We start from the raw sequence: 25,846 nt of genomic DNA on the forward strand, positions 1-25,846 counted from the left end.
GCTGACGAGAGCGAAATACCTTCGTGTAATTATAATAACCCTGATAGGACTATGTTCGAAGAAAAAGGAAGGAAACGGCCTAGAGGGCTATACTACGAGAGCTATGACTGATAATTTTCTCTCTCTCTCTCTCTCTCTCTATATATATATATATATATATATATATATATATATATATATATATATATATATATTCATCTCATCTATGGGATCGCATGCGCGCGCTGTTGCTTTGCCTCTGCGTGTAGTAGTTAAGAGAGCCAGTTTAAGGGCGGAGAAGAAGGAAGGTAGGGAAAGTCTCTGAAGCAAAATTGCAGCGCCGTGGTTTTAAAGCGCACCCGGTGTAGAGAAACGGAAGGCGATATAAGCGTGCGTGGCCATGATACGCACACGACAAACTCCCTTAAAATATTTAGACATGAGGGAAAGCTTCGTTAACAAACGATAGCACAGCAATCAGCACTCGAATATAATTATAACCCTAATAATAACTGTATATATTCATCTCATCTATGGGATCTAATGCGCGCGTTGTTGCTTTGTCTCTGCGTGTAGTAGTTAAGAGAGCCAGTATAAAGGCGGAGAAGGAAGGAAAGGAAAGCAAAATTGCAGCGCCGTGGTTTTAAAGCGCACCCGTGGTAGAGAAACGGAAGGCGATATACGCGTGCGTGGCCATGATACGCACAGGACAAACTGCCTTAAAATATTTAGACTTGAGGGAAAGCTTCGTTAACAAACGATAGCACAGCAATCAGCACTCGAATATAATTATAACCCTAATAATTACTGTATATATTCATCTCATCTATGGTATCTAATGCGCGCGCTGTTGCTTTGTGTCTGCGTGTAGTAGTTAAGAGAGCCAGTATAAAGGCGGGGAAGGAAGGAAAGGAAAGCAAAATTGCAGCGCCGTGGTTTTAAAGCGCACCCGTGGTAGAGAAACGGAAGGCGATATAAGCGTGCGTGGCAATGGTACGCACAGGACAAACTGCCTTAAAATATTTAGACTTGAGGGAAAGCTTCGTTAACAAACGATAGCACAGCAATTAGCACTCTAATATAATTATAACCCTAATAATAACTGTATATATTCATCTCATCTATGGGATCTAATGCGCGCGCTGTTGCTTTGTCTCTGCGTGTAGTAGTTAAGAGAGCCAGTATAAAGGCGGAGAAGGAAGGAAAGGAAAGCAAAATTGCAGCGCCGTGGTTTTAAAGCGCACCCGTGCTAGAGAAACGGAAGGCGATATAAGCGTGCGTGGCCATGATACGCACAGGACAAACTGCCTTAAAATATTTAAACTTGAGGGAAAGCTTCGTTAACAAACGATAGCGCAGCAATCAGCACTCCAATATAATTATAACCCTAATAATAATTGTAAATATTCATCTCATCTATGGGATCTAATGGGCGCGCTGTTGCTTTGTCTCTGCGTGTAGTAGTTAAGAGAGCCAGTTTAAGGGCTGAGAAGAAGGAAGGAAAGGAATGTCTCTGAAGCAAAATTGCAGCGCCGTGGTTTTAAAGCGGAACCGGGGCAGAGAAACGGAAGGCGATGTAAACGTGCGTGGCCATGATACGCACACGACAAACTGCCTTAAAATATTTAGACTTGAGGGAAAACTTCGTTAAGAAACTATAACACGGCATTCAGCCTTCGAATACGACGAGAGAAATTATTGAGACGTGGAAAACTCCCGTGAAATAAATATGCATGGTTTGCGAGACAAATGCTTGTAAGTATTGAACTTCTTAAAAGATGAGGGGGAATAAGCGCTCACCGAGAGGGCATCGTCCGCGCGAGACCACCACCAGGCACCTTACTGAGACGGGGAGGACTCTGCGGCCGGAACAAAGCCTCCCTTCTCCACCGGCCAAGAGGGGAAACTTTAAATGAAACGGCCTTCTATAAGACACCGTGGAATATATGAAAGGACGTTCCATATATTGTACTTGTTTTTCACCGTATCTCTTAACACGCACAACAATAAATGCGTGAAACAATGTTCCATTGAAATTGCCACTGTTATCTGTAATTTTTATCCGGAACATTCCTTCGCCTGCCTCTTCTTCAAACCACGTGCGTGGACATCGTCCCGCATACTTGGACTTTCAACTCTGAAACGTCAGCTGGCGTATGTGCACAACGGATTCTGTTCTGATCTGATAATAGAAATTCCGTAATAAATAAATATGCAAGTTCATCTTCAGAACAAAGCGCAAACAAACAGGGGATGTAGAAAAGCAGAGAAACAGCAACGTTCCAGGCAAAATATAAACACTGTGCGTCACCTTGGCAAACGACCAGATAATACGCTTCGATTACACCTCCTGTGGCTCGCCGTTTGTGCCGTTGGAAGATCTTTGTGTCAACATACGAGTTGCGAAATGCAAAAAACCCGTCTGCCTAGATTTAGGTGCACGTTGAAGAACCGCAGGTGGCCAAAATTTCCGGAGTCCACTACGGCGTGCCTCATAACCAGGAAGTGGTTCTGGCGCGTAAAACCCCATAATATTTTTGAATGAACGAGTTAGTCCAGGTTTCGGTTATTTAATAAAGAGAAAAGTCTCCCTTTGCAAAAATAATTCTGCTTATAGCTACTGACACCGACGTTTCTAAAATTTTTGTTTGTCTCAAGTTTGAGCGCAGTGCGGAGGCATGCCGAGTAGGGATAAAGGCCAGCAAGACGTACACAGCAAAATTTCTGCATTTCTGCCATATGTTCCCGAGCTTTAGTCTTTACTAACTGACATAACTAATAAAACTGCCAGCAATTTTTCTTGCGTCACTGAAACGGTGCTGGTGCAGATTCACTTTTTGAATAGCCTTCTCCACTCCGGGATTTCGGTTTCTAACTTCATCATGAAAGCAAACGCAGTCATGTACACTACAAGACATGAAGAACAGTGCAAGCTACTTATAGCTCAGTGACATATTTTTCAAACACCTATTAAACATGAGAACAAACGAATTAACGATTTCCGTTTTAGGCAAGGACCGCTGCGGCAAAGTAAATATTTTGTCGCCTTTTTAGCAAGTGGAGTTTCTAATTAGGCTGTTGAATTTTTGGATCTTCTGTTCGGAAATGTTCTTCCAAACAAGTAGGTCGGTGTGATTCTTAGCGGTAACTCACGTGTAGAGCCTGTGGAAAGTGTTGGAGAACGGCAGATTTTTACACGGGCTATTTTTTTTTTTTACCCGGTACATACGTAACTATTTAAGGTCGCCTGTGGCAGATGACCTAATTTTAATCGTTGTGCCGGGCTATTCTAAGCAGTGGACATTACGTGCACAAGAAATCAAAATGTACGATCGATTAAATACCGAAATATAACTAATTAAGCTTTTAAAAATTCACGTTACGGTACACTTTGAAATACGAATTGTCGCAGTGAGTTCGCAAGGGATATTTACTTGGAACTAATATTGAAGATGGCATAGGATTCGACATCTGCGGTATGAAATTGAAGTAAAAAATGCACTGCTGTGACACTTGCGTTTTTACGAAACGCTCTTATATGCATCAAGCACCAAAGTAACTGGAACACGCACGTATTTCGTCGAACTCTTTGGGAATGAATATCTCGAAACTGCTGTCATCTGTATCGGACACGTGTAGTGACTATATGAGCGCGGATGCGCATCGGTCATGCTCAGTATGTACAGCGCGCTGCATCATGTCTTTATAAGCAACGCTCTCAATAAACCTGGTCCATTTCCTGCACTGGCTATGCTGCTGTAAGCGTCGTCTCCCTTGGCACGTTACATGGTGGTTCTCCCTCCGCTTGCTTTCTTGTCGCAGTCGGCAGTATGTACAACGCGCTGCATCATGTCTTTATAAGCAACCCTCTCAATAAACCTGGTCCATTTCCTGCACTGGCTATGCTGCTGTAAGCGTCGTCTGCCTTGGCACGTTACATGGTGGTTCTCCCTCCGCTTGCTTTCTTGTCGCAGTCGGCAGTATGTACAACGCGCTGCATCATGTCGTTATAAGCAACCCTCTCAATAAACCTGGTCCATTTCCTGCACTGGCTATGCTGCTGTAAGCGTCGTCTGCCTTGGCACGTTACATGATGTGAGAACTAGCCCCGCTGCCCGTCGACGCCTGAGGGGAATCGTACCCGCGAAGAACGCGTTATGGAGCAAAGTTTTGGTACGGGCTAGTTGGTATTCCATGGTATCAATCGTCACTTACAGCGCATACATAGACGAGGAACAAAACAGCGCTTGTTTTCGTCGTCCTTTTTTGTCCCTCGTCTATGTATGCGCTGCAAGTGACGATTGAACGCGTTATGTACCTGATGAAGGCACCACAGCCATTGCGGCTGACGGATAACGTCACAGAAAACAGCAAGCGTTTTAAGCAGAAATTTGAGTTATTGCTGCAGGCAACGGCGACAAAGGACCAGCCGAAAACTGAAGCATCGAAGGCAGCCCTCCCCCTGAGCTTGGCGGATGACGACGCGCTGGATGTCTTCAACAGCTTCCAGTTCACGCCGGATGAAAACAAGAATGATTACAGTACCGTGGTGAGAAAGTTTGATGCCTTTTGCGCCGAAGTAAGCAATGGAGTGCACGAGAGATATGCATTCCATTCAAGAAAGCAAGCGGAGGGAGCACCATTTGAAAAGTTTGTTAGTGACCTGGAGAAACAAGCAGCGCCGTGTAATTTTGGCATTTTGCAAGAAGTCGTGATAACGGACCATATCGTATTTGGCACGCACGATCCTAGACTACGTGAGAAAATGCTTCGTGACAGCCAACTGACTTTGCAAAAAGCTGAGGAAATGTGCAAAACCGCGGAGATAGCAGCACAGCGAAACGAAGTATGGCGTTGCGGGGAAGAGGGAGTCGATTCCATATCGAGGCGCTCAGCGCGACCCTCAAAAGAGCAGAAGCAAGGGAAGCAACAATTTCACTGTCGTAAGTGCAACTGCTGGCAATGACAGCGTTTGGAAAGAGGTGTTGTTCGTGCCACAAGCTGAACCACTTTAGAAGTAGTTGCGCGACAGCGGTAGTACGCGAAGTCAAAAAACAACAAGACGAGGACTTCGAAATTCTCGAGATCACGACAGCTAGTCACGAAAGCGATCGGACGATTAAAGCCCAAGTTCGCAATCGCTAGATAAGCTTTGAAGTGGAAACTGGGTCGCAGGCAAGCATGTTTCTCATGTCAGTTTTACCGCCAACTGAGGAGAGCTGAAGAGTTGAAGCCAACGAAATCGGTGCTGACGGCGTATAACGGTGGTACCATATAGTGCTTTGGAACGTCTACGCATGAAGTAAGGCTTGGTAGTTCTTCTGCTACAATCACATTTTTTGTTGTGAAAATGGCTGGCAGGCCTTACTTTTACTAGAAGCTAGTGAGGCTTTGGGGCTGGTCCAGCGTAATGTAGGCGCCGTAGACAAGATTTCCAACGACGGACTTGTCAAGAATTTCAGGCACGTCTTCGAGGGCCTAGGTTGTTTGCAGCAGGCCTACAGCATGGTCCTGAAACCTGAAGCGGTGCCTGTCGTTCAACCAGCTCAACGAGTTCCTTTGGCGCTGGAAGAGCCTCTAAAGGAAATTGAAAGAATGCTACATGCTGGCATAATTGTTAAAGTGAACGAGCCTATCGACTGGGCCAGTCCTTTAGTTCTGGCAAAGAAGAAAGATGGCACGCTAAGGGTGTGCATGAACCCCAGAGCTGTTAACAAGTACATAAAGCGGCAGCATTTCCCGCTTCCTAGGCGCGAAGATTTGGAAGCCCGTTTAACCAATGCCGCGTACTTCAACTGTCTGGACGCCTGAGGGGAATCGTACCCGCGACGTTCGTTTTGAGTTCGCCTTTCGAACTCACAGGTTAGAGTTAGAGAATTGCAACATGTGGCCACAAGTTGTTAATAAAGAAGATTACTGTTTTTATATTAGTTAGCCGATCAAGCATTTCAATTTGTCGTAATTTCCCCCTCTTTGGGTAATCCAGTTCAAGGACTATACCCCATCTCACAATTCGTTTGCAGCACCACCGAAAGTACGACGCGTAAACTGGTAGTATCCTTGGGCAGCGGGATATAGTTCCGGGTGCAAATCTCTTGATTATTGGTGGGGTTAGAAAGTTTTGTATTTGCTTGGCACACAATAAGTTACAGCGATGTGCGTGACTTGGTACAGGCTTTGTGGGTCCACGTCCTGTAACGCAAATTACTGATGGTGAGCAGAAGACGCGGCGCGAGTAAACAGATCTCAGGCTGCAGTCTGCACTCCTATTGGCTAAGGAGTCCTGCAGCTGCCACATTGCTGCAACCAACTACTGAAATGGAGTGTAGATGCATGCTCTCTGCCATAGGCGATATTTTAAAAAATCTGCTTACTCTAAAAGAAACAAGGTATTGGACATAAACTTCACTGACGCTCGTCATGCGTATATCCCGTATTCATGCGTTTGCTGCCAAATACTGGGTGCCATCTGTATCTGTTATAAATTCATTTTTGTAACGTTTTCTTAAGGAGGTTCCAGAAATATACTCCTTCCTAGCAGTGAGACGACCAAATGACTGACAGCACTCAAGGAACTGCAGGTCAACGGGTCTTGCTGCCTCGTCATCCATCCGTAGAAGCAACCAGTTAAGCTATGCAGGAAGCGTCGGACAATAGTGAGCGCTCTACGAAGTGCAACTGCGAAAGTCGCATGAGCTCGGAATTGCGCCGCGTTAACACACGAAACACATGCGAACAATGTTGACTTTCTCTGAGTGGTGCTGTCGACGCGGAGGCAACGCGGCTCCGTCTGGATTACCCTAATATTTCACTTCACTAACACGGCGTAGCGCTCTGTAAGGTCCAAAGTATCGACTAAGGAGCTTCTCAGATAACCCTTCGCGACAGATGGGAGTTGGCACCTGCACTTGGTCACCTGACTGGCATTCATCTTGCCGAAGCCAAGGGTTGCAGCGCCTCGCGTCTCTACCCGGCTGCTTTGTAATGTATACGGCACCAATTGACGAGCTACTTCTGCTTACTAAGTCGCTCGGCGGCGGAAGCAAGTGAAACGCTGATGTCGTGTGGAAGCATGGCGTCTAGCATAGTCTGGACCTGACGCCCGTATACAAGACGGAAGTGTGTGAATAGTGTGGTTTTCTGAGTGGCTGTGTTGTACGCTAGTGTAATGTACGACAGGACCTGATGCCATCTGTAATGCGTAACGCCTACGTACATCGACAGCATGTCAGCTAAGGCTTTATTTACCCGTTTCGTCAGTCTGTTGGTCTGCGGGTTGCCTTGCTATGCTGTGTGCAGCTCAGCTTGAAGATGTCCTCCATCAGATGGCTGCAAAAGCAGTTCCTCTGTCGGTGGTCACAAACAATGGGGCACCATGTCCGAGGACTATGTGATATTTAAACAATTGAGCAACATCGTAGGCCGTGGTTCGTTGTAGCTTTTGTCTCGGTGTAGTGTGTTAGGTAGTGTGGGGCGACTATATTCCACTTGTTTCCGCTGAATGACAAGGGAAAACGTTCCAGCAGATCCATGCCGACTTCATCAAACGGCGCACTAGGCGGTGCGATGGGTTGGAGTAACCCTTCGGGGCTTTAGAGACGGCGATTCTCTGCGTTGATATTCATGGCAGCTTTGCACGTCGCCATTGACAGTTGTAGAATTTCCTGTGCCAGTAGTGCATCTCGCGTACTCTGACAAGAGTACATGAAAAACACACAGGGATTTGACATGAGCTCACCAGACCTTCCACTAGCAGGCGACCTTCTGCCAGCCACCCTCACAAGCCAGGCAATGATCAATGGTGGCAATGATCCACCTCCACGTGCCGCAGTTTTGCCGAAATATCAAGTAAATGTGCCCCGGCCAACTGGAGGTGCAGTGCCATCTTTAGCGCAATACCTCGGAGGCCACAACGCACACTAGCACTTCTTCTCATCTGCTATCAGATATGGTTCAAGATGTGGCTAATGTTAATACCGAGCCGTCGGGTAACACAGCTTACAAAAGACTCAGGTAGAAGATCCTGGGGCACAAAATATTAACCAAAGCACGTGCGGCCTTCACAACTGATCAGAGCATACGGCGTATTTTGGTAGGAGCGACATGAGCACGCACAGCACGTCCCTCAAATTGTTCCTACAGCGTATGCCCTATTCCGTCTGGCTCGTTCTGGCTGTCACGGACGAGTTCTATCTCGATCGTCTTGCTGCGTTGGCTGACAACGTCTATGACGTCGTCCCTGCAACTGTAATCGCTGCCTTGGAGACCGCAGGCTATTTTACTGTTTCCAGGTCATACGAGCGCATCGACCAACTCGCTGCTTCCGTAGTCACACGCCAGACGCCGTAACGTTACCAGCATTCACCGGGCCCAAGGCATCATTCTTCTTCCTGCAACGACGCCTCGCGTAAGTCGAGTGCCTCTCCGATCAGCTGGTATCACAGGATGTTCCAGCAAAAACACCAGAAAATGCACTTCGCCTTGCGGCTGGTCGAAGAAAGACCGCGGGATCACTGATGGTGGCCTGTGACCTTCCTGCTCAATCTGGCCTTTTCTCTATCATTACGGGCCGAATCTCTGGGATAAGGTTCCTCGTGGAAACAGAAGCAGAGGTAATCGCGGTACCACCTACAAACACGGATTGCTGGTGCAGGTCCACAGGACGAACCCTACGTTACGCTAACACTTCATTGATAGTCACGTACGGCCCTGTTCAATGACTACTGACCTGGGCCTGCGTCGCACGTTTCGGTGGGTGTTCCTAATAGTGGACGTCGTCCAGCCTATCACTGGATCCAACTTCCTGTCACACCTCAAACTGGAAGTTAGTATGCGACGTCATCATCTTATTAGCAGCATGACCCTCCTCTATATGTCAGGCGAGGTCTGTGACGTCACGCCCACCGACATACGCACGCCCATCCCAAGTTCTTTATGTAAGAACCTGCTTGCCGAATACGCGTATTTGACGAAGCCCTGCAACCTCAACCAGTCGCCTAACTTTGCTGGGGCCCATCACATTGTTACACGTGGTCCGCCTGTCGCTGCCTGTCTACGTCGCCTATTTGCTGACCAAGTGGAAATAGACAAATTAGAATTTTACCATATGTTGTAGCAGGGAATAGTACGCCTACCATCGTGCTCTTGATACTCACCACTGCATCTCGCAACCAAAGGAGAACCCGGGAGACTAGTGCCCGTGCGGGCACTACCGCGCCCTCAGCACCCAGACCGTCCACGACAGCTACCCGCTACCTCACATTCGGGATTTTATGTTTAACCTGATTGGCAGCACTATGTTTAGTGAAGTGGACCTTGGTAAAGGGTACGAGCAAATGCCCGTGTTGCCGCATACATCCCTAAGACGGCCATCACAACTCTGGTTGGCCTGTTTGAGTATGTGCGAATGCCTTTCGGAATCCGCAACGCCGCTCAAACTTTCCAGTGGTGTATTGCAGAGGTGACGCGCCGCCTCCCAATTGTACTCGCCTACATCGATGATTCTTGTTGCGAGTGCTCTTGCAGCAGACCACATAGCTGCTTCTGCCACTCACCAAACTTCGAAAACATTCAGTGCCATTTCACTCTATAAAGGTGGATGGCCAGTGTATGTGGGCCACTTAATGGCGAACTGTCCGTTGCCATGCGTCAAACGCAATATCTACATAAATGGAAGGACAGGCGCGACTAGTCGCTCTTCCACGACGTTGAGCCTTGGATGATGATAAGTCACTGGGGGACATACATGCGCGTGTGCAGCATAATGCGGCACGACAACTTTTACTAATGAATACCGACGCGTAAAACAGACACGCACCCCACCGCCCTCCGAGGGTTATTGCTTCACCGTAACCAAGGTGGCGATCGTGCGTTGGTCGACGTCCCTCAGTGCAGTAATTGTTCTGAGGTCACTCGAAAATCACAAGCGATCACACACAGGCTACGCAAAATTGGTTCCCCACAAACTCCCTCTCAAACCTGGCCGTTGCTCCGCTGAAACGTTACAAGTTTGCGGGATCGGGCCGTGTGGACGGTTCGCATTTCTTTCCGCCTCATTGTCCTGGCGGGCAGCACACTTACGGGTCTGCCACCACGGGAGAGCGGAAGGAAAGGAAAGGAAATGCGTAAGCGCTTGGAACGCCGACAAAGAGAGGGCGGTGCGAACGTAGGCATGACCGACGTGGGTCAATGTGTAGTATGCGTTCTTACCAGCTTAATATTTGGACCTGAGATATTAAAGTTGTTTTTGCAAGTTGGCGGTGTGCTTCAAGCCTACTTCATCTCCGCCACTGGTCGCGCTGCGATTGCAGTATCTTCGGGATCGGCCCACATATGGGGAGGAATTCTTGATCTACACGGCTCTTGCCCACGGACACATGTTTCATGAAAAACCAGCCATATACAACTTCGCTTTAGAACAAGCAGCCCGTATGCGACAATCATCTACACTTCGGAGGCATCTTTCACCTTCAGGGCCACAAAACAAGCCGTAGCAGACGCGGTGTTTGTCACTCATCCCAGATCGCGTGTTCCGCCGCGAACCATAGTGAACGCTTCACGCGTGGCCATGAGTGCTGTACTTCAGCAATCTACTGACTTCGAGTGGCGTCCTCTAGAATTTCAATACGTAGCATTGTTTTACTAGGTTCCCGGGGTAATTTTCTGCTCCATTCTGTTCGGTACTTCCTATTTAGCATCCCTAGCGCCATCTAGGCTCGGATATGTGAATACGTAAACTTGTTCCCACACCATCAGCGCGCTTGGCGTGTCGGCGTCGTGCCTTATGACCGGATCACTGTGGCACGTAGTAGTGCGCTAGTGGAATCGTCGAAATCAGGCTTCTGCCTGATTGAGCAGGCTCTGCGAAAAATTTAATTTGGGGACACCAGGCACCAATGTCTGTCTGGTTTTTCTTCACCCACAAATTGGTGAGCTCGGGCTTCGCGTCATTGCTCAAAGCTCCGGGTGCCGCAGCCGCTTCGCTTCGCTCGGCTTGCCGCCGCAACAAGCTCAAGCCCCGCTGTCTACACAGTCCGCCTTCTATCCACTCAGTATGACCTCGCATTCTCCCCATCAGGTGATTCCGTCAGCGCCACTACCCCAAGATCCTTAGGTCTCCGCTCTCAATCTGACGGAGTTCTGGTCGTTGGACTCGGAGCTTTGGTTCCTTACCGTCGAATCCTTGTTCCATCGCCACCACCTTAGTTCGCAGTTGGAAACGTTCGACCACATCGTTGGGGCGCTTCCACTTACTATTGCTGCGATTGTTCGCGATGTTCAGCGCTCCCCGCCCGTCGACCGCCCCTTGATTCACTGACCGCACCCTGCGCACCGCTGAGGCGCATCAGGATCGAATACAGCAGCTCATTACATTGGAGGAGCTCAGCGGCCGCAAACCTACCGACTTATTGCGTCGCATGCATGCTTTGGCTGGTGGCTTGGCTCCTTCAACCAACAGCGTACTTCTCCGGGGGCTTTTGCTGCAGCTCCTTCCACCGCAAGTACGCGTGATTCTGACCACGTCTTTTGTGCGCTTTCTGCCACCTACTTGTGGGCTCACGAGCCTTCGACGTGATGTTTTGTCACAAAGCCGCCAGGTGCTGACACACATCCGACCAAGGGCCGTACTATAGAGCTTCATACAATAATTGCAAGAGGGAGGTCTGGCTCTGGTGCCTACAGGATTTGGAGGCGGAGTGGTCCTACCCAGCATGGGAGTGATGGTTAGTACACATATTTACCTAAACCTCGTCCTTCCTGGAAATGGCTTTGTGACTTTGGAAGCTCTTCATGTTAAAAAAGTGCTCTTTTATAAATAAATACACCACTCAGCCCACTGAACACAAGACGTTTTGAAGACGTCTTGGGCCGGCGAAAACGAACTAAACCGTCTACAACTATTTGGAACAGCTGCAAGATGTCTTCTTCCGCACGTCTGGAAGACGTTCTGCGAACGACGGCTGGGAGGCGCCTTGTTAAGATGTCTTCTGCTTACATCTTGCTAAGACGTCTTTAAAACGTCGTCAGAAGACTGCTTGAGAACGTTCTGCATAAACGTATGGAAGATATCTGCGCTAATATATTTTTGGATATGTCTCAAAAAGAGACGTGTCGGTGCTTTTCTTGGCTTACACGACTGTTACAGATCCAAAAATCACTATATCTAGCATAAATACGTACACTTCTCGGTACCCTGTCATAGGATCTACACGTACGTCATGGAAAAAATCATGGATAGAACGTCAAATTAATTAAGGTAAACGCTATTGACAAGGTGTACGCGCATAGGCCAATATCAGTGAAAACTTAAGTAAATGCGCAATTTAGTTTATAATAAGTACAAAGACTTGCGTAAATGCTCGCGAAACACGTACACACAGGCGCGAATAACGTTCTGTACACTGTTGAACGCATAGCTATTCCAGTGTATCAATGTTTTTTTAAAGAGAGTTACCTATATGTGGCTGGCTTTATTTTTTCTACTTTGTCATAACGGGAAATAATTCTACATCGATACTATACCACTATTTGTCGACCCATAACTATTGCTGCTCTAAGCGCAATACACACGGGCCCGGATATATATCGCAGCATTTTTTTACTGTCGCCAATGTGGCGACTGCACGAGCGTGGCGCCAACTCATATTGGCGAGATATTTGCACGTTCTCTCGCGACAATATGCGGGCTTTGCCTTTGCTTATCGCTTTCTTAGTGGCAAAACCCAATACGGAGGTTGGTCGAAGCGGAAATGTCGATCGTCCGAGCGCGTAGTATAGTCACTCTGCATGCCACCTAACAATTAACAAAATGCAAAACCTATCTATTGGTTTACGTAGAAAAAGCATTTAAGTAAATGTGATGCTACTACTGGGATATTGAACACGGTTTACTTATTCGCGAACTTAAAAATACATTCGAGCGCATAAATCAGTCCCCTCCAGCTTAAAAACATGATCACCTTTGTGTGGAGTACGGCAGTCGTGCTTGATCGCGACTCGTGGCATCAAAAACTAAACCAATCGCGTAGACAATGGAGAGTAAAATATTGAATAAATTCAGAAAGGATCTGCCCAAATACATTACAAGAACAGCACATTCAACGTACCCTTACAGCCAGGAAAAAAATGAATACATTTGCCGAAGGAACAGAATACGGTAAAAAGAAGCAATGAACATGGCAACAGTACGACCGACCGCAAAAGGCTAGATAAGCCAACGAAAATCGGCATAAGTAATAGGCGCAAAAAATGACATGTTAAATGGAAATGACAGCACACACGCACCTACGATTTTTTTTTACTTTGGAGAAGAAAGTTAAATTATTAATTAAGCAACGCGACTGGCAAGCATAAACTAAATTTTCTGAAGCGCGCAATTCGGTGCCAGGTTAAATTAAACTTGAAACTCCGACAGTTTAAAGGCGCTACAACCTCGCAAGTTCTAATTAGGAATATATTTGCGCCATTTATGAAAGGTAAGGCAGCTATCTGTCAGATTTCATTCGATTGCACTGCTGATAAAGGAACAAATTGCGGCGAAAGTCACCATCATCAGAACGAATAGATGCTACGCATGTTAGACAGATCGCTTTATCATAAGGCGAAGGAAAGAAAGCTTTGCATAAGTCGCACTATAACACAGTGCATCTCTAATTTCGTCACTTTCTTTACAGGGACACAGCTGTCAAAGCACAAAGGCTAACATCCTGAGGTCACGAATAAGCGAGCTTTAGCCTAACACAGCATCAAAGCACAACTAACTGTTCGATATCCTATTACAGATGTGAACATGCTTTGAATCTAGTTCATCATTTCGCGACGACAGGAAGAAAAGAAAACCCATAGAAAGGCACGAGTCACCTGCAAATGCACACACATCTAAGTACACCCATTTGTACGCACGCATGCCGTACAACACACCTCTAGGAACAACCTCACACTGCGCAGCGAATGCAAAGGTGTCCGCACCAGTACAGGCAATTCTCTGAAATTCAACACCAATACGCATCCTCTGCTTCAGCAAGCATGCAGCCGTGCCGAAACGATAGGATTAGCGCTTGCTGTTCCACACGCTTGTTACCCCTCGAAGAAAACGCTGGTATGGTCTCCTCTAGAGACACACAAGACGCACATTCTTCAAGCGCATCGGCCATTTGGCCGATTTATCCAAAAAGAAGTATAAAATACGAAAAAGCGACAGCGAAGTTGGTGCACCCGTCAGCGCTTAACCATTTCACGGTCGGTATAGAGGCGCGACGGGACGCGCCCGGCCCTGACCATAAACGATTATCAGCGCCGCCACAGAAGATAAAGAGAATAAGATAGGAATTTTGTGCTTTCCCTCACGCCCGACAGCCCGGGCGGTATCTCGACGCCTCGATCACGTGACCGAAAGCCATGAGAGAGGGCGTTGCTTAAGCTCGCCCTCGCTCTGCCTTTATCTCTCCCAACCTTCCCTTCCAATCTTTCGCCCTTTCACAGCTTTCCAGGGGCAAGCGGAGCCAGTTGCCCGCTGGAGTCGGTTGGTTCGGGTTGGCGTCTGTGTACGTTGGCGCCAACCCAAATAGCAGGAGAGAGTTATTAGTAGAGTTTGCAGAACGGAATAATATGCGGATAATTAATGCATTCTTCCGCAAGCGGGATAGCCGAAAGGGGACGTGGAGGAGCACAGATAGAGGGACTAGAAATGAAATAGACTTCATACTCTGCGCTAACCCTGGCATCATACAAGATGTGGACGTGCTCGGCAAGGTGCAATGCAATGACCATAGGATGGTAAGAAGTCAAATTAGCCTAGCCTTGAGGAGGGAATGGAAGAAACTAGTACATAAGAAGCCTATCAATAAGTTAGCGGTAAGAGGGAAAATAGAGGAATTCCAGATCAAGCTACAGAACGGGTATTCGGCTTTAACACAGGAAGACCTTAGTGTTGAAGTAATGAACGACAATCTTGTGAGCATCATTAAGGAGTGTGCAATAGAAGTCGGTGGTCTCTCCGTTAGACAGGATACCAGTAAGCTATCGCAGGAGACGAAAGACCTGATCAAGAAACGCCAATGTATGAAAGCCTCTAACCCTACAGCTAGAACAGAACTGGCAGAACTTTCTAAGTTAATCAACAAGCGTAAGACAGCTGACATAAGGAAGTATAATATGGATAGAATTGAACATGCTCTCAGAAACGGAGGAAGCCTAAAAGCAATGAAGAAGAAACTAGGAATTGGCAAGAATCAGATGTATGCATTAAGAGACAAAGCCGGCAATATCATTACTAATATGGATGAGATAGTTCAAGTGGCTGAGGAGTTCTATAGAGATTTATACAGTACCAGTAGCACCCACGACGATAATGTGAGAGAGAATAGTCTAGATGAACTTGAAATACCACAAGTAACGCCGGAAGAAGTAAAGAACGCCTTGGGAGCTATGCAAAGGGGGAAGGCAGCTGGGGAGGATCAGGTAACAGCAGATTTGTTGAAAGATGGTGGTAACGTTGTTCTAGAATGACTGGCCACCCTATATACACAATGCCTCAGGACCTCGAGCGTACCGGAATCTTGGAAGAACGCTAACATAATCCTAAACACTCCCATACGAAATGCCAAGCTCCCGGGAGAGGCCCTTGACTTGCACACGCCGATCCGCTTTCACCATTGCATCCACGCGGGAAGCGTCGTCAGTCAGCGACGCATGTGGCCTCCCTGAACGCTCACTGTAATGCAAGTCTTCACGGCCTTTTGCGACCTCACAACAGCATCACCTCACACTTCTCAAAGCGAGACAGCTTTCCTCATACGTGGACTGCATTTCCCTGTGGATATCGATGGGCGTTCCTCCCTTGCTCCAGAGAAAACGAATCACGCTTGGTTGTTCGTACGCCGTGAACGTGTGAAGCACAGCCACTATCTTCAACAACTGGCAGCAGCGCCGTACCGCGGAGCGACCGGCAGATAAAGCCTCGCCAGTCCAAGAAAGGTCCACTGCTGGGGATCACTATGTTGACTTTGCATTTACAGCCGTAACTTGACTAAAAGATAGAGGCAAAGGCTTTCTAATTCGCCCTCGTACCTATTTTACCGGTAGGTATCCGGCGTCATTTCTCGTTTGCCTCATGCCTCACACAGCAGCGGCGGACGCTTGACTATTTTGCCAAGGCTGTGGTCTACCAACAAGGAATGGCCAGAGACCCTCGTAAATCTTTATAGGGCCCCCGTTCAAGACGAGAACCTCCATCAACAACCAAGCCCGAGGTGCATCTCTACCCGTAGAAAAAGCTGGTAGGTCTCCGATTAGAACACAATGCCTCCCGCATACGAGGCGGACGTCCTACCATTTCACCACCGCTGCGGTTACACGAGACTGGCGGTCCCGTATCTTCCCATCATCTCGGTGGCCTTCCAAGAGGCTGTTCAACTACTGTTGCAATCATGGCCCGGTGCAAGGCACGCTTTCAGGTACCATAACTTTCTCGTATGCTGTCGCCCATTATCTAGTGAAAGAATTGTGCCTGTAATCAATGCCTGCACCCTAGGTGTAACATCCAAAACGTGCGCGAGCGCCAGCAATAACGCTATAGTTAGGCAGTGCTTCGAGGGCCACAACTATGAATCGCAATCTGCACATCCATGCTTAAAAAAGGTATCGGCGCAGACGTGTCTGGAGGATCAGTTTCTGCCGGGGCCACCAAAAAAGCAGACTTTCTATCGCGATGGCTGTAACTTAGTCTTACCCAGCGTGCGAAAGGCATCGAAAGTAGAGAATGTTGCGGGGACATCTGTCAGAAGAACCTTGTTGCCAGCGTTACGCGGACTTTTCAGGAGAACCACAGCACCAAGGAGGACAGCTGAATAAGGAGTGTGCCGCTTTGGAAAGAATGATCACAAAGCCTCTCGCTTGCCCACGCCAGAACATGGTTGAATAATATCTGGTAGCCGCCAAAACACGGCGACGAGGAAGTACATAATCCACCTACGTTCGACATACGACAACGACAGCATCTCTTCTGCGGAACAAACACGACCGGCACAAGAAAAGACCGCTGCATCTGTCCAAAGTTAAACTGTTCTTCAATACGATAAAAATTACAGGAGTAGAGGCGTTTTCTAGAAGTTACGTACAAAAGTTCGTTGAATAATTAAGCCCAATATCACTGTCATACAAACGCCACGACGCCATGTATCTATAAAAACAATTCGCAGTTTCGCCCGGAAGGCGAAGCCCAGATTGCGATAGCAAATTAGTAGACAGTTGTGCGAAGTAAGGATAGTAGTTTCAGCGGCCGTATAAACTACTAAACATTCGCTTAGTAACTTAATTAACAATGATAGAATGTATAAGCACGACTGAACGAGGACGTAGGAAGAAACAGACACCCAGAGACAGCGGTGTCTCTGTGCGTCTGCTTCTTTCTACATTATTGCTCAGTCGCGCTTACACATTCTATCATAACTTCATACCAAATAACACGCCAACATGCTTTGACTAAATAGACAAGCATGGTGTCACGCGCGCATACGTAAACATGAACACATCTCAGTCGATGAGCGTGGAAACTCACCAGCAAAGTGCTGGAGTGACGAATCGCGGCAGCAGCAAGCGAATTGTGCATCTCTCGCTTCAGCGCGAACGAAACGTCGAAAGCACAGCGCATACGAAGCTACTGGCACTATACGTACACTCTGCAAACGTCGCAGATCATTTGAAGATGAGGCCCGCGCGGACGCGCACTTTGGCCACATCGCAGATCGTTTTCAAGACAGGAGCGCCGGCAACGCGTCCCTACGGCGTCCGCCAATCGCGTGCCCAATGCCGTGCAAGACGCCGCGGTTGTCTCAACTGTGCGGAGTGGGGGGACAAGTATGACATCGGGGCACCCTAGCCATACGGCGCGCGACGACAATCTTATCGCCCTTGGAATTTATACGGAACCTTACAGCGACGCCGACGGCAGCAGTGTGCCTGGAGGGCCCATATATAATAATAAAACGAATTAATGTCCAATTGAACGCCGTTCAGAGATCCTTCGAGCTTTGAACCACTCACGGGCGAGCGAGCGCGTTAAGACGCTTAACGCGTTTTTCGGCGCAGTTACAACGGAGGCCAGAGCTCGCGCGTGGAAGGAATAAAAAAAAAGAAAGAAAAAATGTTTCACCAAAAGCTTTCGCATTCCTGCACGTATGTAGTCTTAAGTGTTGCTGCAAAGTATTATCTTAATTTAAAATATTTGGGGGAAAATTCATTTCTTATTTTTAATATGCATAAAATCGGAGATAACTGACAGCGCCAGTTGTGGTAGTTAGCATGGAATCACCCACAACTGCAGCAGAGCCGATTGAATGGTGCGTCCAGTTGGCTTCGCAGTTCCTGCAGCCAAACGCACGGCGCGTTGTTCGTACCAGTCTGTGGACACCTTGTAACACTCCGCGCGCTGGCAGCGCATGGCCCGTCGAGGCCGTGACAGCACGACGGCGACGGTGGCGTAAGCGCGCCTCGAGTATCGGCATTGTTGTTATCGCAGTAATAAATCTTCTTTCGTGAGTGAGCGCTTGCGTCTGTCCGCATTATTTCGATCGCATCCCTCGACCCACAACAGACTATTTCCTACCTCGTTACCAACGTTACTGGAACGTAAAAGCCCTTGTTCGACGTTTCTCCGGCCGCGGAAAAGGTCATGGAGGGCAAATTATCAGAACCCCCGATGCGATTCTCGACAATGTCGAATTTTGAACATTGACGAATTTTCTTATGACAGTATTTCCAGCCTAACGGAGAAGCCGCAGCAAAATCGCGAACTCAACGATATGACCGAATTTGACGGCGAACCCCGACCGAGTGGTGGGCGCTGGTACCAGCCGTGCCACCGTGGCCCATTGGTACACGGTTCGCTCATCTCGCAGAGCGAGCGGTGCTGTACAGCCGTTGGCACCTGCAGCTTCTACCGGCGACCAAAGCTAGGGAATGGTTTCCCTGCGGAGCTGTGAATGTCAGCTGGTTATTTAACCGTCGTGCGAATGTGTGGATTGTAAGTCATATTGCAAACGCCACTAAAGGGAATGACAAAAACAATGCAGATAGAGCAAGAGCTGACTCACAGGACAATGTTTATTATTGTGATGCGGCTTAGGCGGTACACTCGAAGCACGGCTGTGCGTCGTCCGCGATGCAGAGAGTGGGTGGTGTCGTTGCCCTCGCATCGGACGTTCCATTGAGCTGTGGAAGAGCTACACTTTCCTTTGCTTAGTGCTGTCGACAAATTCGACTTCGTCCTGTCATCTGCTGGCCGCCTGATTAGCTCAGATGGTAGAGCGGCTGCCCCGGAAAGGCGGTGGTCCCGAGTTCGAGTACCAGACCAGGATGAATTTTTCTTCAACTATGAGGCTATTCTTTCGAGGAACCCGTATGGGTTTCCTTTGTAGCAATTGCTACGAACTGGGTGGATGTCTGATTTTCCCTTTATTCTTTATTCAGCAGTTGCCTGTTCGTACGTATCATGTTGAATATACAGGGTGTTTCTGATGCGAAAGTGTCAAATGGTCCATTGAACGAGAAAGCCGTCGTCTGTAGCAGCAAAACGGCACCTAAAATCACATTCCCATTGGCTGCGACACCACGTCACGTGCCCGCCTCTACAATGGGGGGAGGGGGGGGTATTCTGTAAGATTCCACCTAGTGGACTGTCAATTTCGGTCGCTGCTGATTGGCTAGGGCCGTTCGTCTCCTCCTCACTCGACCGGCTGCATCCAATCAGCAGCGATCGAAATGGACTGTCCACTAGGTGGACCCCTACAGAATACTCCCCCCCCCCCCAGAGCAGAGCGGGCGAAAGGGAAGGCCTATAGAGGCGATAGTGCGTCGGGTGTTGCGCCAGGTTTCATTTATTTTCATTCATTGAAGCCTTAAAGGCCCGGAGGCATTACATAAGGCGGGGGCAAACAAAGTATCAGGTACTCTTCATCACGCTAAAGAGGGAAAAGAGGAAGAAAAGATAGACGAAGAATAGAAAAGGAAACAACGCTCAGGAGGGAACCGAGCAAGCAGTAGATCATCAAAATCACTGTAAAGAAACCATAATATACAACAAAATATATAGTACATAAAGACTATTAAAAACATATTATGCGTGAGAACGAATCACTATCAATTAATTACTTAGAAGGGGTCAATAAGCAAATGTATTTGAGACGAACCATTCTAGGTGTAGTGGATTGTTAGTTTCTCACGGAATGTCGTGTGGTCGGCGGAAGAAACAATACTGTCGGGCAGAGTATTCCACAGCGCTATTGCATTTGGAAAAAAAGAATCCCTCATCGAAGACGTACGGCACTGAATGTGCGCGATTGGACAGCTGTGGTTGAGGCGGGGAGAGATTCTAGGCGGGGGTTGTAATCGAGGGTGTCTGGCTATTGGGTGATAGTAGTAAGAGTGAAGCATGCATAGACGCGATATAATACGACGTGATTGGAGACTGGGAAGATCGAGTGTGCGTTTTAGTTCAGTTATGCTGGTTTTACTTGAGTAGTTTGACATGATAAAGCGTGCAGCACGATTCTGAATGGCTTCTAATTCGTAGGTGAGATATGCTTGCGAGGGGTGCCAGATAGATGATGCGTACTCCAGTTTCGGCCGAACGTATGTCTGATATGCAAGTTTTTTTATAGCGGGCGATGCAGATTTCAGATTGCGACGCAAGAAACCAAGTGTGCGCGAGGCGTTTGCGCATATTGTTTCAATGTGAGTAACCCATGATAATGATGATGTCAAGTGAACACCTAGATACTTATAGCAGTCTGTTCGTGGTATTGTAGTTGAGCTTATGTGGTACGCGTAATTTGTAGCACTGCGCTTACGTGAAAAGGGCATAAATTGGCACTTATTAAGGTTAAGAGGCATGAACCATTTTTCACACCATGAAACGATAGTGTCTATGTCTTCTTGTAGGCCAATGGAATCACCAGGGTTATGGATGGCGTTGTAGATGACGCAGTCATCAGCAAGAAGACGCAGTCTAGTTTTTGTGTTACATGGCAGGTCATTGACATAGATTAAAGATAACAGCTGGGATAAGCCTGCTCCCTGGGGGACACCGGATGTAACATCAGAAAGGTGTGAGTCATGAGAGTTAGCGGATGTGTATTGTACGCGTCCTTTTAAGAAATGTTCGATCCAAGTAATCAGTGATGGGGGGATTCCAAGAGTAGATAATTTGGCAAGTAGGTGATTGTGAGGGACGCGGTCGAAGGCCTTCGAAAAGTCTAAGAAGATGGCGTCAATTTGTAGGTGATTGTCCATGTGTTGTAAGATTTCATCGGTGAATTCAGAGAGCTGAGTTTCGCAGGATAATAGTTTTCTAAAACCGTGCTGATATGAATAGAAGAAGTTAATTGATTCAAGGTAGTGCATTAGATTGGTTGCTATGATATGTTCCAGCAGTTTAGAGGGGATACTGGTTAGAGAAATTGGACGATAGTTACATGCTTTTGTTTGATCACCAGATTTATGGACGGGAATGATTTGAGCCTTTTTCCAATCGTGGGGAACTTCACCAGTACTGATTGATTGTTGGAAAAGTAAGTTAAGTATTGCGCTTGACAGGGAACTGGTATTTTTAAGTAATTTGCTGCTGATTTGATCGCAACCAGCCGAGGAGGATAATTTTAGAGCCTGTATTAGCCCAGCTATTCCATCAGTGTTAATCTGGATATCGGGCATTGTGGACAGCGAGTGGCATGCTAATTCGTCAGAACTGAAGTTTATAGCAGGAGAAAATACTGACGTGAAGAAATTGTTAAGGGCTGTAGCACATTTTTCAGTGTCAATTAGTACATTGTCGTCGTCTGATAGTTGCAGCTGAGTTTGGCGCTTAGGCGGGGAGATAATCTGAAAGAATTTACGAGGGTTCGACTGAAGGATTGATAAGAGGTCAGTTGAAAAAAATTTGTTTTTGGAAGCTTTCAATTCCTTGATGTATTTTTTGACGCTTAGTTCGTACCTATCCCAAGCTCTGTGGTTATTAGTTAACTTTGCTTTCCGATAATGGCGTTTTTTATTATTAAGTAGACGTTTTAGGTGCTGCGTGAACCACTGGTTATTTTTGTCGGTATTTATAAGGATAGTAGGGATATATATGTTTTTTAAGTTTAGCATAGTGTTTTTATATAATTCCCAATTGGCGTTGACCGAGCGAGCAGAGTATGACTGTCGAAAATCTTCGTAGAAGTGTGCAAGTTCGCGGTTAAATGCGTCGAAGTTAGCTTTCTTGTAATCAGTGATTAATTTTTGCGTTGGGGCTTTCTTTTTTAATGGCAATGAAATGCCGATATGAAGTACGTTGTGGTCGCTAATGCCAGGGAGCGAAGTCAAATTTTTTATGTTTTCCGGGCTAGATGTTAATAAGAGATCCAGGGTGTTGTCGCCCCTAGTTGGGCATGTTATTATTTGGTGGAGGTTAAAGTCTAGTGTTAATTCAAGAAACTGTTTGGGTTCACTACAGGGTGTCCTGTTGGGTACTGAAAGTAGTGGCCAATTGATGCTGGGATGATTAAAGTCTCCAAAAAGGAAGATAGGTGTAGCGAGCATATCTTTTTTTATTTGTTCTAAAGAGAGGCGTAAGAAATTGCAAAATGAGGGGTTACTATCTGGTGGACGGTAACAGATTCCAAACACTATTTTGCCAATTGTACTGTGCAGGCTTACCCATGTTAGTTCGATGTTGTCGTCGTGATTTATCAGGGATGACGGTAAGCTGTCTTTAACGGCGATTAGTACACCTCCCCCTCGCCTATCATGCCGATCGCGTCGGTAAACTGTTAAGTTAGGGTAGGATGGAAAAACTTCGTGGTCGCCGACGTCCCTATTTAACCACGTTTCCGTTAGTAAAATCATATCGGCTGTGGTGTCGTCTATGAAGCTTTCGAGTTCGTCACGTTTTGGAATTATACTGCTGATGTTAGTGAAAACCACGCTTATGTTAAAAAATGAATCAGGGCGGTTTTTGAATGAAGCAGGCACGGAATTTCTTGTTTGTCACTGCGGCTGGTCAGATAAGGTGTCAGTCGGAGCTGGCATTTGATTGCTGTTAGGTGTTGTGGTATGTTCAATGACTCTATCGGATGTAGTATCATAAAAATAGCATCTGCTGCCTACATGCAGCTTGTCCAGGCTGAGCTTAAACGCGCATTTTTGGGGCTTGATAAATTTTAACAATTTTGAGCGTGCAAGGCGCTTACTTGGGGCAAAATCTTCTCTGACGGCAAAACATGTACCTTTTAGCTTACGCCCACATGCCATTATGTTTTCTCTCGTCTTGAAGTGGGCCAGTTTTACTACTATAGGGCGTTTTCTTGTTTCAGAGAATCTTCCAAGTCGGTGTGCACGCTCAATATCGCTGGCGTTCAATGTTAAACCAAGATTATTTTTGCATAGGTCTAGAATTTTGTTCTCTGAATCACTCCAAGGTTCTTTATCGGAATCGTCAATGCCAAAAAAGAGCAGGTTGGCTCGCCGCATATGGTTGTTGGCGTCAATGTTCGCGGCTTTCAGGGTAGTGATGTCGTGCTGTAGTCGGCCGATAATGTTAACAGTGGTTGAGGTGGTTGGATCTTGTTGGTCTGAATCTGAGATGTTTGAACGGCTCATAATTTCAGCTATAAGTTTGTCTTGGGTAGTTTGGGTTGTTTTGAATTGCTCAAGCTCTACACGAATTGCGGCTTGAACACTTTCTAATCGTTTGATAGCGTCGAGGATAGGCAGGAGTTCAGCAGTAGGGGATGGACCGGGGTTAACCTCAATGTCACCGGATAATAACAACATAATTTCACACAGAAAATCGAACGCAAACACATCGCGACAAAACAACACAACACCGCGACACTTCAAGTCGTAGGGGCACGACACCGCCACTATACATCTATCATCACTTCTGAATTCCTTAGAATGGGTTAGATAACAAACCTGGAAGGTTAGGAGCGTTGTGAACATCGTTGTTCTGGCGGTGTTGTGCCCCGTGTAGTCGGCGATTCCTTGCTGTTTATATTGAGCGCAATGTGGTCCCGTGGTTGCTGACGTCGGAGAGTTCCAAGGTTGCCAGGCGGTGTGCCGGGCTCGTGCTGGAAACAGGCGGCTGATGCCATTAGGCTTGATAGGAGGCAGTGGGGTTGGCGGAGAACTTGTTTCGTGCAGGTAGGCGGTTCCAGGCGGGCTTTCGGCGGTCAGGGAAGGGCATACGGGTCCAGGTATCAGGTACGTCAGTACCTGGAAGGTTAGGAGCGTTGTGAACATCGTTGTTCTGGCGGTGTTGTGACGACATTGCTGCGACAACACGTCGTCCTCGCTCTCGGAAGCGTGTGTTCTCCGCGCGTTCCTTGTCCGCGCGTTTCTTGTCCGCGCAAGCCCTCGCCTGCGCTCTAAACGCGCCTCAATAAGGCCCAATCAAAACGCGCCAAGCGTCTCAACGCGCTCGCCTGCCCAGGAGGAGTTCATAACTTGAAGGACCAGTCAGCGGCGTTCAAGTGGGCATTAATGTTTTCGAATTCACAACTCGTAAAAAGGGCTTAGGTGTCCACGTTTATTTTTTATACAGAATTTTCATGAAAACGCTATAAGCTCAGCGAATAAGGTGTTTCCGCACACGAGTTACTATGGGACGGGGACATATATTGCCACTAAGTGAGCTTCGGGTAATGAGCGAAAATTCATTAATCAACTTGATTACTCGTGCCTTGGGGTGTGTTTAAATGGCGAAATTGAAGGCAGTCACATTTTAAGAGAAGCTCATTGTTAAAAAATATTCGAGGTCGCACCTAAACATACATATTTATCATTGGATTTCAACGGTAAACCCAGGCCGAGAGCCGAGGCTCGAGAGCGTCATGAGCTCAGATCAGACCGATATCAGACCGAAAGGCTCCATGACAAAAAGCACGAGGAACATTGAAACTGAACGTCGCGGCCCTTAAAAGGTGCCCGAACCGCATCCTCGCACTTGGTGAAAAAAAAAGCGCTGTCCGAGGACAGCATACGCTGCCGTCAACATCTCAGCCACATTTTGCAGTCGTGCGCGGCGCGTGGAGCTCGCAAGCGGAGCGCCAAGTCAGCTTTCTCTCAAACGCTCTCTTCTCAACAGAAGCCTGTTCCTTGCTCTTTTCTGGGCGCTTTCTTTCGTCATGTAGAATATGCGCGGCTGCTATTGGGAAATAGCTATCAATCGAGAAGGGTGTTTGTATCAGTGTGCCTCTTCCTACTGCTCCTGTCGTGCGACTAGCCACTATGCGTTTGTTCGCCAGCTTTCTTCACACTCCGGAAAACACTTTTATGTAGCGTGTAGTGAGCGACAGAAAGCTGTATCGAGAATTTTTCATCTCGCTCTACAATTTTCTCGTCGACTCTTCACATCTAATTTTAATATTGGAGGCGTATATTGAATAATTCAGACTAATTATGTAATTAGGCGCAGGGCGAGAGATAAATTGAGTACCTTCAAGCGACAGCAAACGACATTACTTTGCTTGCGTCCAGCTACGTGACATTTGCCTACTTTTTAAATCTTGTTGCATGATAGTTTAACCACCCTGCATATATATATATATATATATATATATATATATATATATATATATATATATATACACACAGTTGGGTTACTTTCGATTCGTCTGCCAGTGTAGTGTTTCTGCCCCAGACTGCCTTCAATTTGGAGCCATATGCTTTCTATGCCTAATTCACTTTTTTTCTCCAGGAAGCGAATCCATCGTAACGCCATGAGGCACAAGGTGAAATGGGAGGACATCGCGACGTCCTGGCACTCGCTCCACCTTTCTCGCTGGTTTTCTGTGTCTGTGCAGGCGTTCGAGTTTCTTTTTTTCTGATTCCA

The 25,846-nt window shown here is 47.1% G+C and overlaps 1 pseudogene; it reads left to right on the forward strand.

Moving 5' to 3' along the window:
* The first annotated feature begins 10,150 nt into the window (after window positions 1-10,150).
* On the forward strand, window positions 10,151-10,314 carry LOC142580645 (U2 spliceosomal RNA; annotated as a pseudogene).
* Window positions 10,315-25,846: the final 15,532 nt, after the last annotated feature.

This window comes from Dermacentor variabilis, chromosome 4, assembly GCF_050947875.1.
Source record: "Dermacentor variabilis isolate Ectoservices chromosome 4, ASM5094787v1, whole genome shotgun sequence".
Taxonomy (NCBI): domain Eukaryota; kingdom Metazoa; phylum Arthropoda; class Arachnida; order Ixodida; family Ixodidae; genus Dermacentor; species Dermacentor variabilis.